Raw genomic sequence first — 15,301 nt, forward strand, 5'->3', positions numbered from 1 at the left:
ACAGGCACGGAGCAGAGCTACAGCCTCATTCATAATTATCACCGAGCCTCGGATGCCTGCAAATCCAACAGGGAACACCTCGGGCTCTTCCCCGGGAGGTCTAGGGCATCGTTAGATCGGTGTTTTCCGGTCGTTGTCGCTTCGCTTTCTTATTTCTATAAACCCTTAACCACGCGCTAACTCAACTAAGCTGCTTAATAGTTATTAGAGATGGAGTGGTCAATTACCTGCCATCAGCTGGATGCAAAGTTCCTAATTGCTTTAACTGGACTGCTCAGATCGTTGTTCCTCTGCCTCTCGCTGCACGCCCGTTCTGCCTCTCGGGGGGATTGCAAGGATTATCTGGGAGAGGTTTACAAAATGCCTTAAGTGGGAAAGTGCTGTCTAAATGATGATTATTGTTATCAACCCGACCTCGCGCCACCGCAAATTGCTGAGAAGTTGGAGGGAAACCTTTGCCCACCGCGGAGAAAACTTTTTTTAAGCAAGCAGAAAGTGTCTTATCAGCTGGGAGCGGGGCAGCAGTTGAAGCACTCCCCGCCTCCTTTCAAGGACAAACCCCTGGCTTTGTCCGTAGTCTCTGGAGATTAAAAAGCACTTTTTTACCCCAAGTCAGCCAAGTGCGAGCACTGCAAGGAAAGTTGCCCGAAGTCACTTACCAGCCGAGCAGGGGCAGCTGCCGGGAGCGACGCTGCCCCGCAGGTGATGCTCACATGCCGCCCGCGGAGCAGGGTCCGGCAGGAGCTCCTGGGGGGCTTCTCCAGGGTTGGTTACATGGGAAAGCGCTGGAGCACTCTGGAGCTGGCCGTCTCTTTCCTCTTCCTCCTTGTCTCCTTCTTTCCTGGAAGGGGAAAGCAGCCGCGCGTGTTCATGTAACATATGTTGTGCTAAGGATCCTCGGCGAAGGGGCAGCTCCTCTCCTGGGCTCCTGGGGCTTCCTGCTGAAAGATGCTGAGAGAGAGCTGGTGGATCTTGCCCTCTCCCTGTCTCTCCTCTCTTTCCCCCGGGACTGTCAGTGTGGTCCTGGAAGAGGAGGGGAGAGGGAAGGGGGAAGGGCTTAGAAATAATCTCTCCAGCATCCGTCCGTGTATCCAGCAGGCAGCAGGCAGCAACTGGGGAAGAACATGGAGTACAAGTCCCCGGCTAATGAGGTTTAATAATCAGTAAATTCTGGCAAATCTACTTAATAAAACAATTTCAGTGTCTATTAACTCCTTCCATCATAGTCATGCTACAGTCGCTTGGTCTAGAGAAACCACTTAAATACCTCAGCAGCAGTTTCCATGCCCTGCACCCCTCTTGAAACTGGGATTTGCTCTTTAATATCCCTAGATGGAAAGGGGAGTTTGTAGGGTGCTGTGCCTCAGCATTCCTTTGGCTATTAGGGAGGTGCTTTCCTCCCGTAAACGAAAGGACCTCTGGCTTGTAAAGCACAGGTGCTGAGCACTCTCTTCTCCAGATCTGCAGTGCTTTTCCAACAGCCAAGAACTTTTTCCTTTCTTCTTAACAGATGATGGGAAATCAAACCTTATTGTTTTCTCGCTTTGCTCATGCACGGCTGCAAGGGACTGAGTTGCTGTAATGCTTTTGGGTTCTGCGATGGGGATGACACAGATTTCACACAAATTCTGCTTGCTTGTCCTCGGTCAGAGGGTCCAGGAAAGCTGGGTCAGGTTCTATTGATAAATATTCTCTGTGGGGCTCCCCAGTCAGTACCTTAGCTGGCACCCAGTGTGGCTGAAGGCTCTGAGGTGAATCCTGTTCCCAGAGACCTGTGTGGATCTGTGGGATTTACGTGGGAGTGTGAAGGTCACCAGGAGAAGTGGGATGGGGACAAAGTGCTCCTCACCCCTGTGATGTGTGCAGGGCTGGTGAACCCCTGAGCTGCTGCTCCTCAGCTCTTTACCAGGGCTGAGCAAGGCTATGGCACAGCCTGGCACGGGAAGCCTTTGCTAATTGGACTTTTGGCGCACATCTCTCTTAGCCCACATGGTGCCCAGAAGATTAACTTCTTATCAGGCTTCACCACTGGGGTTTTCACTCAAGCCCTAATTATGCCATCCACAGAGAAAGACCAGAGAGATGCCTGAAGGCTACAGAGTTCTGGGAGCACAGCTCGGAATCACTTAAATCCCACCACCGTTGTGCAGGATGCAGCTTGCTCTGCCCATCAGTCTTTCCTATGGATTATTTCTGCGAGGAAAAAGCAAACCTGTTCTAATTAACTTTGGATGGATTGTTGCACAAAAGGATGAAACCAATTAGCATTTCCTCCTTACCTTGTGAAGCCCTTGCGTGGTGTTGTTAAAGGTTATTTTTCTGAAACCAGCTGGCAAGAAAGTGAATAAATCCAAAGCTATGAATAAATGCTGTGTGCAATTGAGTGATTTAAGTGCTACACGTATTTATCAAGAAATACATGTATTTTAAGACTTCCATTCCAATAGTGGGTACTCTAATGGTTGTTTTATTGGGATCTGCAGCTGTGTCTGTAGCTAGACCAGGACCTCATTGGTGTCTAGAATCACTCAAATATCTGTCAGACAGAGGCAGAGAATGGATAGAAATGGTTCTATTGGAATTTTATTAATGGGAGATGAAGGCACACAAAAGAGAAATACCTAATTTGTTGCCTGAGGAAGTCAGGCCCTGAGCCCAGCCCTGAAGGACTCAAACATTCTCCTCAGCCCAAAGCTGTCCTTCTGGCCTGGCCAGGCTCTGCTCCTGCTCTCCTGGACCCTGCTGCCACATCTGTGGGAGATCCTGCTCAGCACTGATATCTGTCCCCCAGTGGGAAAGGCAAATTCCTGGCTCAGTTCTAACATCTGCTGACGTGTTTTTTTCACTTTTTTTGGCAATTTTCATAACTACTGCTGTAGATTTCCTGTTAAATTCTCTTTGCCCTTTTCAATATGAAGTTCATAATCCTTTAATTTTTTTCTCTGTTCCCTGTTTGCTTTACAATTTGGAATTGCTCTCTCCTTGCTCTTCAGCCATCTGGTTATATCAACTCCTTGCACACCCTTTGTGCCTTAAATGCAGTTTCCATATGCTTCACTGGTTTGCTGGCATGATGACATTCTTTTCTCTCCTTGTTTTTCCCCTCCTTTGCTAGTTTTGCCATTCTCCTGTGATTTGGTTTGGTCCTTCCTCTCTCACCCTGTTGTACAACAAGGACAAGGTGCTGCTGCTGAGGAAGCAGCAGAAGGAGGTGCTTGCCCAGCTGGCTGGAAGCCTCGTGGCTGTGATGGTGCAGCTCAAGTCCTGTCCCTGTGACACGCACAGGAGAAGCTGGCAGAGTTATCCTTTGGATTGAGCATGTTTTCCCTACAGAGCTCAGTAATGAAAGCATTCCCAGGACTTTTATTCAGGGATTGATAAGCGTTGATGCTGTAGGGGATGGGAAAGCTGGTGGCGTTCACTGTCGCTTGCTGACCTGTGATTTCATCTCTCCTATTTTGTTCTCTGCAGTTATGCCAGAATCCTGTATAAAGAGCAGATACATACACAATACAGAGATACTTTTCTTGTTTTTCCACAGAGCACATAATAAAACTGTAGAATGCATGGACACATGCTCTTGCAGTGGCCAAAAATGTAAAGTATTTAGAAAAGAACAGAGAAATTTACGCAGCAAAGGTTCCCCAGGAAGATGTGGCACAGAAAGTCAGTAACCTACCTATTTCTGGGCAGCAGGGAGATGTTTTACCACAATGTGGATGCTTTTCCTGTTCTTTTTTCCCCAAGATTCTTGATAGATGACGTACATGGGGGCTGCTGGTGTGACCTTGTGGGGATGTATCTGTGCTGAGGCACCTGAGGGTGGCCTGGGCTCTCTTAGGTTGGTGTTGCATCTTTGGGTCGATCATGCAATACTTACCTGACAATATTTCTATATCAGAAGAGCCAAAAAGATCTGAATTTTCTGGTTCTATCCATATGTGCATGTAGAGATATTCCAGACTGATGATGTCTGTATATAATGGGCGATCTCACTCGGAAATGCTTCCAGCCTCCCAATCATTCTGCAGGGAGCAGTTTGTAATTTAATAAAGGCACTGTTGTCAATCCTCCTCCCTCCCCAAACAGGCTTTTTGTAATGCTTAAATATAATACCAAGATAATTGCTTTGCCTGGCATCTCTAACACAAGATGCATTTCAGGCTTTTAAAGTCAGGGGGAAAACAAAAGTGTAAATCAAAATAAATATTTAAGGAAATATGAATGCACTGGAAAAGGGGAGGAAAAAAGTAAGGAAAATAAATTAATTTTAAAAGCCTGCACTGTCCTCATTCATTGGCTTAGAAATCAGCCCAGTGCTGAATCTTCAGTGGGTGCAATTTCACCACAAAATTATTTGATGCTGTTTCTTTTATTGATTGAGTACACAGCCTGTTGTCTGCGAGCTCTAATTCTGCTTCAGGCCTCAGCCAATGTATAGGCCTGGCCTTTCCCAGGTTCTTTATATTTGTGCCATGTGAAAGCTGACGATAAATCAAACAATTTTTTGGTTATTTGGGAAAAAAGAAAAGAAATTACATGTGATTGAAAAGAGCATTTAAACACCCAAAAATTCATTTAAATGCTTCCATTGTGTTCACTGGTGGTTGGCACTTGTGGAATTAATTGGATTTAGATAGCCTTGTTACATGGAAATTCAGCCTCTTTTCAGATCCCTGTATTACTCACTGGCCATAAAGAATAGCTTGGCCTCCTTTTCTCCATTTAATTACGACATTGCACATTGCAAGGTAAACTTTAAGGACTGATGCCAACATTTTATTCAGTCCAGCAATGTTGGCTTCATGTTCCTGTTTATTCCCTCATAATTTGTCTTTATGAAGCAACAGAAATCCCCTCTCTTTGCCAAATGCCTCGTTTTTATGAACAATTAAATTGACAGTAAAGCACTCAATCCGCCTCTTCATTATTCAAGTCTTACCAAGTTGCAGCATTATTGATTCCAGTAGAATAAGGCTGCAATGGCCCAGGAATATGTGGTAAATCAGGCCATGGGTACCCAGGATTTGTTAAACACTTTTATAATATACTGCTGGTTCACCCCTGCCCTTGGAAACCCCAGTCATGATCCACGGTCCTGTTGTGCCACAAATTGTCTTGGAAGACTGAGTCACATCTCACTGGCAGTGTTTTATTCCTTATTTCCTTCCTTGCCTTCGTAAAAGTTTCTGGTTTTCTTTTTCTAGTCTGATGAAAGCTGAAAGGGGCCACTTCTGAATTACCAAGGAAGCAAATGAATCATTTGGGGCATTTCTTTGCTGTGTAAAGGTAAAATAATGTTCATGACATGTAACACACCCATTTCCGTGTCTTTTCACTCCTCTCCATGCACAAACACTGAACCTGAACCAACTTTGCTGAAGTTTCCTGAAGTTTTCTGTGCTCTTTTCCTCTGGGCATTTATGAAGAAAATTATGCCTGTTAATGAACAGTAGCTGAGGAAAGGAATCTCAAATGGATAATCATTCCTACATGGACCCCAATGAATTTTGCATAAGGGATGAATCACTTAAAAGGGTTTAAGGAATTAAAATGTTGTGTGGCATGGGCAGAGGGAAAGCTGAGTGCCATGGCTTGGGGCTGGGTGCTGTTTCCTCTCCACACAGTGAGAGATGGAGCAGGAGGAAATGCCCAGGTGCTGTGGGAGTCAGGGTTTCGAGGGAGGCAGGCTCAGGTCTGTCATGTCTGGAGAACAAACCTCTCCTGATTTCAGCTCCTGTGATCATCTCACCCTGAGCACCACACACGAGCTGGGTGTTTGAGGAAGGTTTTCTGCCACCTCTGAGCATCAGGAGGTCTAAACCAAAGGGTACATCTGTCTAAGCACGTGCATGTCAGGAAACAAATTTGGTCAGCATTTTGGCCTCACTGAGAGCGTAGCAACGGAGGGGTTTGCAAGAGTGGCCTGGTGATAATCAGCAGGAGGCTGTTGCTGATAAATGAAGTTTCCTTCCAGAGTACAAACTTCCATGTTCTCTCTGACTCTGCAGGCACATTTGGACTCTGCATTTTGATGTTTCTGTCAGAGCTGAACACATCTTGATGATGTAAACACTTTGGTGAGATAAAAATTGGGAATTATATAAATGCTTTTCTTACCAAGTGCTTTTTATTTCAGTTCCAGAGCATTTCGGAATCACACCATTTTTATGACTGATATTAAGGAAGCCATTCCCTTAAATGGTGCACCTCAGGATCACTGAAATACCACAAATATCCAGTATACAGTACAGGATACAGCCACAGAGATAATAACTTCTCTTTCTGGTGACCCTTTAAAGCCTGGTACTTGACTGCTTTGAGTGCCAAGATTGGGCATTTTAACCATTTTCATGCATTTCTGCAGCCAGGAACAGCAGACATGATTAAGATAGAGAAAGGTTTGGTTCAAAGAGAAGCTGTCTGAAGGACGTCTGCACAGAGGCCAGGTGAGAGAGAGGTTGTCTCTGTGCTGCCACAAGTTAGAGAAAATTACACCCATTTCAGAATTTGAAGAGGGAAATGGACAGAAGAAGGTGTTAATTTTCTGGGAAGAAAATCTGAAGAAGCTTTTAACCAGATGTTTCAAGTACTGTGTTACAGATATGTCTGGCTACAAGTACTGTTGTTTTTTGAGCTCTCCCTGTACACACAGGCACACACCTGACTTACAGCACACACTGAAATATCTGCCACTGGCTGGTGCAGGGTTAAAAGGGAAAAGATTGTGGTCACAATCCAGTTACCATTGCAAAATTCTCTCTTTGTCATCCCAGCAATATCACTTCATATCTCTGTGCCTCGCTCTCCCAGTCATAAATCAAATAAATATAATTACTGTGGTCTTGTAAGAACTGTGTTTGCAATACTGAAATATGACAACCAGCTCCCACTCGGGGAGAAGGACAGGAGGTATTAAAAAGTTGATCTTCAACTAACTCTGCTGGCGAAGACAGCTTTTTAACAGGTGGGTAAGTTACTCGAAAGACTGATTATTTAAAGTTGTGTAGCTCAAGAATAAAACACAGAAGTGCTTTCAGTTTTCAAACAGAAAGAGAAATAGTGTTAAAATTCCATTAGCTGCTGTGAAAAACTGCCAGATTAAAACATGAATTGCTAAGCAGGTGAGGTGGATTTGAATACTGAATGCTGATGATTTTTTTTCCCCTCTCCTGTTTTAATTTATTTTTCAAATCATTTAAAACTAGTGAAGTAAGGTCTGAGAATTTATTATTTTTAGTTTTTACTGGTGAGATTGATTTCTGCCTCTTGTTTTTCTTAATACTGTACTGCTCAAATTACCATACAAATCCAGTTCTCCATTTATGATGCATTAAATGTAAAAAAAAAAAAAATATAAAAAATCATTCCAATTATGTTTCTTCCCAAGCCTTGAGACCTTGTGTTAAAAGCAATATGCATAAAACTCATTGTTGTGTATGTAGTACCACACAGTTGTTAAAAAGTACCCTTGAGCTCTTCTTAATAACTTGGCTGCTTCCTCCTTGAGATCTGTATCTGTTTTAATCTATGAAATGTTAGCCTCGTTGAGGCTAAAATATAAAGATATTATTTGATCATGTCAGTGGGGAACTATTAGAAGGAGACCCCGTGCCTGCACTGCAGTCCCTGCTAAGCTGTGAGAGGTCCCCATCCACTGCCCTCGGAGGGGTGTTGCACTTTTCCCTTGGACAGGGAAGGAGAGAGCTTGTCCTCCTTGTGTGAGTCCCTGCATCTGCTTTGGGGATGAATTTCTTAGGCTGACACTGAACATCTTTTAAAATCCCATCACCAGGAGAGAAAGCAGGCCTTTCCCTCATCCCCCTGGTCTGAGCTTCAGCCCATCTGAGAGCCCTGGTGCTTTGCAGCTTCATGTTTCAAAGATGAATTCAGAGCCCTTGGTTTGCTCTTTCCTCCCTACAAACTCTTTCCCTGCTTGTTTGGAAGTTCCCATTCCCCAGCCTGGGACAGACCCCTCCCAGCACAAAGGGCTGCCAGGCTTCAGCAGCAAAAAGCCCAAGTACTGCAAACCCCAAAGGGTGCTTCAAGTTCCTGTCCTGCTGTCAATAATTCCACTTTTCCTAATCTCTGGCTGCTTCATCACCCCTTCACGTAGAGGAGCTTTGGGACTGATTGAAGGCACAAGGATTAGGAAGTTTAGGAAGGTCTAAGTGCTCCTTGTGAGCTTCCCTGCCCAAAGCTGCCATTCCCTCCTGTAAAGTGATCACTCTGCTCTCTCCATCTGTATTCCCTACCTCCTCTTATCCTACCAAGTCATGAGGGCTTATCAGCTGCAACTGCTAAAAGGCCAGGGAGGGAAATAATCAACAAATGTTTCATTCACAATAGTCTAAAAATTGTGATCGTATTGAGTCAGCAAAGGTGGGACTCAGAGTGGCTGGGCAAGGAACCGGATCTGTGAGTCATGTTTATAACCCAGCTTTTGTTGTAAACACTACAAAGATGCATTAATTAACGATAAAATCAAGGGAAATGTCTAGCAGGATAGCTAGAGAGACAGAGCTGGTGAGATTAGAGAAAATGGAAGGCACTTGTAAACTCAGGCTGAACCTGAGGAAATTACTGTGTGTCCACTATGGGTGATTAATCTAAAGCAAACCAGGCACAAAGTAGGAAGAGGGATGAATGCAATGAAAAGCAAGAGTCTGGAAAGCAGAAGTGCTGGCTGGTTTTATAACATGATGGGGCAGCGTACAGCAAAACATAAAATGACTCCATTTGTTCAGTCTCTCCACCAAACCTATCGAAAGGTGCTTGCAGAGATTTTTAAAAAGAAGATGCTGTGGATCATGGATTAAATGAGAGTTCTGCTAAATTCTCACCTCCTGTGCCTTTGGATTTCATTGTTTGAAAGAGATTTGCACAATTTGAAGCCAGTGGGGTTGACAAAGTCATTTGAAGACATGAAAGTTTTGTCTTATGAAGAAAAGGCAAAAGAACTTAGAAGATTATCAGTGACATGAGCACCACCCATCCACAGCTGCCGAGTGGCTGCCAGCATGAAGTGAAAGGAAATTCTTCTTTGAATGATTCAGGGAAGACCCAAAATTTCAGGCTGAATGCCTAGACCAGACAACAGAAAATGTCTTAATTAAAATGCCACGTAGGCTCCTGAGGAAAAAGGATTTTTTCCAGTGGAGTTGCTCTTCTCCCTGAAAGTTTTGTCCTCATCCAGTGCTGGTCTGGATGAGTGCAGGCAGGAGAAGATGGGGTTTGAGAGGATGGTTTTTACCCTTGGCTCGAGTGAGGACAAGTTTGTGCTGCAAACTGTAAAAGCAACACCCCCTACTCTATTAAGCAGCACAAACAGCACTCAGAGCATTTTCACATTCACTTCTCTCATTTGGGCTTTAAAACCTCTTACCTGGAGCTTAAATGACAGCTCCTCCTGTTTCTGCAGCGCTTTCTTCCTACTCCCTTTCAATAATTCATATTCATCTACAACTCATTCCCCAGCTCCCTTTCATTGCTCCTTTGATAAACAACAAGACATGAAAGGTACAGGAGATGCTGAGATATGACCGTGGCTCCAAACGCTCTTGACTGTGGAGGGAAATAACTTCATTACCACTTGGTCTCTTATTGTTTGTCTGGGAAATATCCAGGCAGTGCCTTACACACAAATGTGTGGCAGCAAGCAAGGGAGAAAAGGGCTCGTTGTGTCTGCAATATTCCGTCATTCATTCAAGTCAGAATTTTCACAGTTCATTTTAACCATTTCACATGGAAAAACACAATAAACATGTCCAAGAATCCCTTTTCTTGAAGCAAGTGGAAATGATCATGCTATTTGTTTTTACCCTTGGTAATGTTTAGACACAGGCTGCAGAAACTCCAGGTCCCTGGGAATTTTACATTAGTGCATACATTTTGTTCACAGTCTGTGCCCAGAACAAATTCTGTCTCCAAGATGTCACTGTTTAGATGTCACTTTCCTTTTTAGCAGTGATGTAGAAGGACTTCAGTAAATGGCAACACTTGGCACAGCTCCATCTCACTGAACGGAGACTAATTTGAATTTTATTCATTCCAGACTATTTATTTCGATAGCAGAGAACAAGAAACTGCTTAGAGGGTGATAGAGATCTCTCCCATTGCTTGTCCTTCCCTTCTGGGTATTTAGCTGGCCAAAAGCGCCTGTCTTTCAACCCTAGTGACTTCCAATAAATAACTGTACTCAGTGGCCCAGCCCAGGCTTTGTGTGTGGGTGTCGATTTTCTTTCTAGTAATATTTAATCTGCTGAAGGGATTAGAAATAGGAAAAGATTTTGATTAGAATGAAATCACCCAAATTGCCCAAAGCTCCTAAAGTAATACAGGCAGCAGAAGTACCAGTGAGCTTTCCCTGATACCATTCTTGGTGGAGTCCTTCAAGACAACCCTGGTTTCTAATCATGTCCTGAATGAGTCTCCACAACCCTCCACACTCTGATGGATGCTGGGGTTTGTTGGAATAGTTTTGCACTATTTCTGCAGCAATTGCCCTTTCCAGAGGAACTTTCCCCAGCCTCTTTCCCTCCCAGGAGCCATCTCGGTGTACGAGACCACGGTGATGGAACCAAGTAATAAAGTGCATCTCTTTATTCATTAGGTGCCAGTGCAGGGTGCTATTGCTTGGACTCTCCTCTTTTACTGCAGGACCTTGTAAAATCAATGCAGATGCTTTCTCCTCTCATCTGTAAATGCCTCAGCAGCTAAAAACAGGGAGAGTGCTTGAGCTGATGTAATCTACACACAAGAATAGCAGGGGGCATCACCTGGAGCCACACAGCCCACTCTGAGCAATGACTTGGGAAAATGCACTTTGCTGCTTCACTCAGCACCTCCAGCTCCCCACTTGGACTCAGAGGCAGAACTGCTGCTGGTCCTGAGGCTGCTGCTCTCCTCCACCTTTGGGGAAGCAGAAAAAGCAGCTAAATCATCTTCCTATTTCTGCCTTGTCAACAGAATTGATCACAAAGTTCAGGCAGAGTTCATTGACGAGCAAGAGCTGAGGGACCCAAGGGCAAGCAGGGCGTAGCTTGGGCTGTAAGTTCTTCATTACTGATGATATAAGAAGGAAAGAACTAAAGCTGATTAGAAAATAAAGAAGTGCTATAATGTTTTCCTGAGTTTAGGATGAGATCTTAATTTTAAGAAAAGGTTTTATGAAGCTTTGTATCCCAACATATTTTTGCTGGCTGCCGGGCTTTGGAAGGACGGGTACATTCCAGATTCACATGCTAGTGGTGCTCCTAATTATTATCCTGTTACAGAAGTGTTATTGTTTTCATGTGAGGTGATATTAGCTCATAACTTATATTACAGCTCAGAGGAAGAAGTATTTCAGGGTGTTGGGATGCAACCTCTGTAGCACATCTACTGTGCTGTGGACGTTCTGAGATGTTTCTTGCTATGATTTCCAGCAAAACCCAACATTTTCTTACTTTAATATTTCCCAAAAATCAGTGCTGACTCTCTGGTGTCTGAGACAAGGTTGTTTTCCCTATTACTTAGTCATCAGTGGTGTTGCAGCAGAGCTTAAGAATCCAAGGAATAGACTGGAACACCCTCTTGTTTGGTACACACACAGCACAAACAGATGGTTGTTGTCTTGGGAAGTTCACCCTGGAAGTAGATGCAGCAGACTAAGTCAGGCTCTGTGGGTTTGTGTCATATGAAAATATTTCCCATTTTCAAGGCACAACTTGGTCTCTGGCTTCACTGAGAGGCTCTGGAGTGCATTCCCATAATTGTCATTATTTGGCCAATTACCTGATACATAAAATGGAAGGGACAAACCCTGTTTTTCTCCATCTCAGGGTTATTCAGCTCATTTTTTTCCCCTGGATGATGTCCTGTAAGTGTGAGCAGAACACGTTGACATGAACGAGGCAAGCAGACTCTGTCAGCTCTGGCTGGAGGAAAGGAAGGCCCCTGTGTTTCCAGGGCAAGGCCAAGGAGGGATGTTCCAGGCTCCAGGGAAGCAACGCTGAGCTGCAGCTCACCTGCTGAAAAATCCGAAAGAAGTGTCAGTATCAGTCACATCTTCAGCTCTGAATTCACTGCAGGCACTAAAAGTCTTTGGCTGATATTAACACATCTTAAGCTAATGAGTCCTTTGAATTGTAATTCCTTCCAGGAGCTGTTTGCAATGGACTTAGCTGGCTAATGGTTCTATGTTTGAACTTCATCCCTTCGTAATAAATTCCACTGCTAATTCTCTGCCTTCCTGAAGCTTTGTTCTGCCAGATTCACACCATGTATCTCTCCTGGGATGCCTTCAGAGCAAGAGCAGGCTGCTGATTTGTAGTCAGAAGCCACACACCTCTATAAAAGATTCAAACTACCTTGTTTTAAAAAGATTTTCATTTCATTACATTTACAGCTCTAATAAAAAGCTGGGTGCAACACTTATTCTTTCTTCAATAAGTGTTCTGATTTTCTGTGCCAGTTGATAGAACCTGGAGTGAATTTGTTATGAGGGGCAAGCTCTTCTGGTTGGAGATGCAATCTGGAGATACAAGCACTCCCATATCCCTTTATTTCCATTAACTCCAAGTTTTTTTAATATCAGTTTTTAATGGCTGATGCCAGGCAGGCAGAACGCTGATTTCCTACTGGCCCTTTTGTGGTGTTGGCACAGCAAAGCATTTGTGACCACCTCACCCAGCCCCACCCACGTTCCTGAACTCGAGTTTGTCCTTTATCACTCCAGCATTAGGATGAGGGGGATGTGTCACAATATCAGCAAAGTTTTCCTTCTTTTCTCCAGATAAGTTTGGCCATTGTTTAGTTTGTTTAGGCTGACTTGAAGACAGAAATAGATCCTATGCATCCTTTTGATTTTACTAAGGGTTATCTTTTAGTATGAGTGTGGACTCTTCAAAAACACATTCTCATGACAGACTCACTAAAAATGCTGTAATGATAAGAAAACCCTAAAAAAGTCCAGTTAGTTTATAATTAGCATTTTTTAATTATTGTTTGATCATTTCTGTGCAGAAGCCCTGACCACCTTGGTTATCTGCCTCACAGTTCAATGCATAAGTGACAGCAAAGTGATTTTATCAGCATTCCTCATAACATCTCTTTCAGATAAAGACAAGAGAAAAAAAATCCAAATTAATTTGTGGATAAATTCGCTTTGAAAATACATGAGACTATTCCCATAGAGCCATTTTCTTAAAGCAGTTCCATGCTGTGCTGTTTATTTTTCCTGTGTTTCTGATATCCTGGCATTTAGAGTTTAGTTTTTTAAGGGACATCCATGTTTAAGTTCCTGTACCAGTAAGGAACAAACCCAGCTGAGTGTTTGGAGCTGCAGAGTTTGGAATGTCTGGCCCACGCTGGAGGTAAAATGAAGACACATATTAAAGGACACTCAGCCTTCTATGAAGTTTTGTTTGGGTATTTCTTGTTTTTAGATGTTAATTTCTTGGTCATAACTATCTGGGAGTATTTCAGATGGTGTTGTTTAATGCTCATTAACAACTGACCTTTAATTTTTGTCTATTCATTTGTCTTTTCACCTAGACAAAAATATGATTTCTGGTGGTTTCTGACTTTGACATGCTGCACAATAGAGTAAGTTGTGACTTTTTGGAGTAATTTCCATTTGTAACTTCATTTCTGCATCGGATTTTATCCCCTGAAGAACACAGCAATTATATTCCATGGGATTACACCAGCAAAAAGAGATTTCAGTGAGTAGAAAATCAGGCCAGGGATTTGAAAATGTTTTTATTGCATTGACACATTTTGATGTAATGTTCTTTTTTTAAACTGTTCACTTGTGCAAAAAAAATCATTATTGCTAAACAAATGGAATCATCACATTTATGAATGGAAGAGGACACTGCTGTCAATCTTGGTATTTTTCATTGCTTCATCCTTTTTCAGTCTTGTCCACTGTTGCTGATCTTCCAACCTTGTCATTTTTACTGAAAAGTTGTTTCTAATTTATCTGTTATTAAAGTTGATTCTGGGCAATTTTGTCCCATGATGGATACCCCACTCTTCCAGAGGGGGAAAGTTGGTTTCCTAAAATGACCTCATCCTGTGAGTTTTCCTGCAGGAACCGAGTGGGAATGTTCCCAAGAGGATAGGGAAGCAATCAGCACTGAGGCACAGCAGTTATCCCTGCTTGGGTTACCCGCGGCTCCGTCCTCGTCTGGCAGGAGAGGCCCCTCCTCTCTTTGGAAAACCACAGAAAAAGGGCTCAGAAATGTGAAGCCACCTCAACCCCCTGCTAAAACCTCCTATTTCACATATTTCCCGTTTTTCTTCGGAATCAGCAGAATTATCATGACAAGAATAGTTTTATTCATTGGCAAGTCTTGGTTTTGCTCAGTTTTTGGAACTTCTCTCCTCTGACACTTAATGAAGGAAAACACCTCTCATCCCAAAGACGGTTTAGCCTCCCTCTAATATCCAGTCCTGCTGCTGTAAAAATATACCATTAATGTTTTAATCAAGCAGCAGTGCTTTGATTAATGTCTTCTCCTGGGTCACAAGCAGCAAGAGAGCATCGTTAAAACCAGAGGCTGAGTCATGGAAAGAGGCATCGCAGGAGAGGAGCTTCGGGCTCTGTCATCAAGGGGCTCATGTCCTCGGTGGTGTCGAGTTTGGAGTCACCTGGCTGGTGTTGTTTGCCTCCAGATGATCCCTCCCTGCCTCCCCCTCTCTTTGTGCCACCCGACAAAGCTGAAACCCGAGCCTGGGGCTCCCTTCCCTCAGGTGTCGGATCACAGCCCCTGGAACTGCAGGAGAGCAGCACTGGGGCTTGAGAGCCAAAAAATACACCCCAAGGAAGCACTCAAATAAGCACCTTGTTAGGAATTAAAGAGTTTTTCCTGTACTGGCAAAGATCATTTTTTTACTGAGTGAGGAATTTGACAAATGCTCGTATTTATGACATTTCAAAAGCTTTTTATTTTCATGCAGTGTGTATGCAGAGGATGATATATAAAGAACATTTCCTCTCTGCCATTTATGTATGGATCACTTTCATGCATGTTTGAGAAGTTTTCTTTGCCTCTTCTATTTAACACTGCATAACTTTGTTTTCTTAATTCTTATTACTTGTGTTGGACATCTCTGTGTGTGTAAATAAATACACTTGTGCATACCTACTGTAGGATATAGATGTGTCACAAATGGTGAACGAGGAATGATTTTGAGAAATATGAGGGGGGAAAATCACTGTTCTGGTTCCTTCAAGGAATTCTTGGGCTCTCCCTAGGCAAGAATGAGGAGTTTTCTCTTTAACACTGATTTGCAACTGCAGAAATCATTTTCA

Source organism: Coloeus monedula (genome assembly GCF_965178545.1).
Source record: "Coloeus monedula genome assembly, chromosome: 13".
Lineage (NCBI taxonomy): Eukaryota > Metazoa > Chordata > Aves > Passeriformes > Corvidae > Coloeus > Coloeus monedula.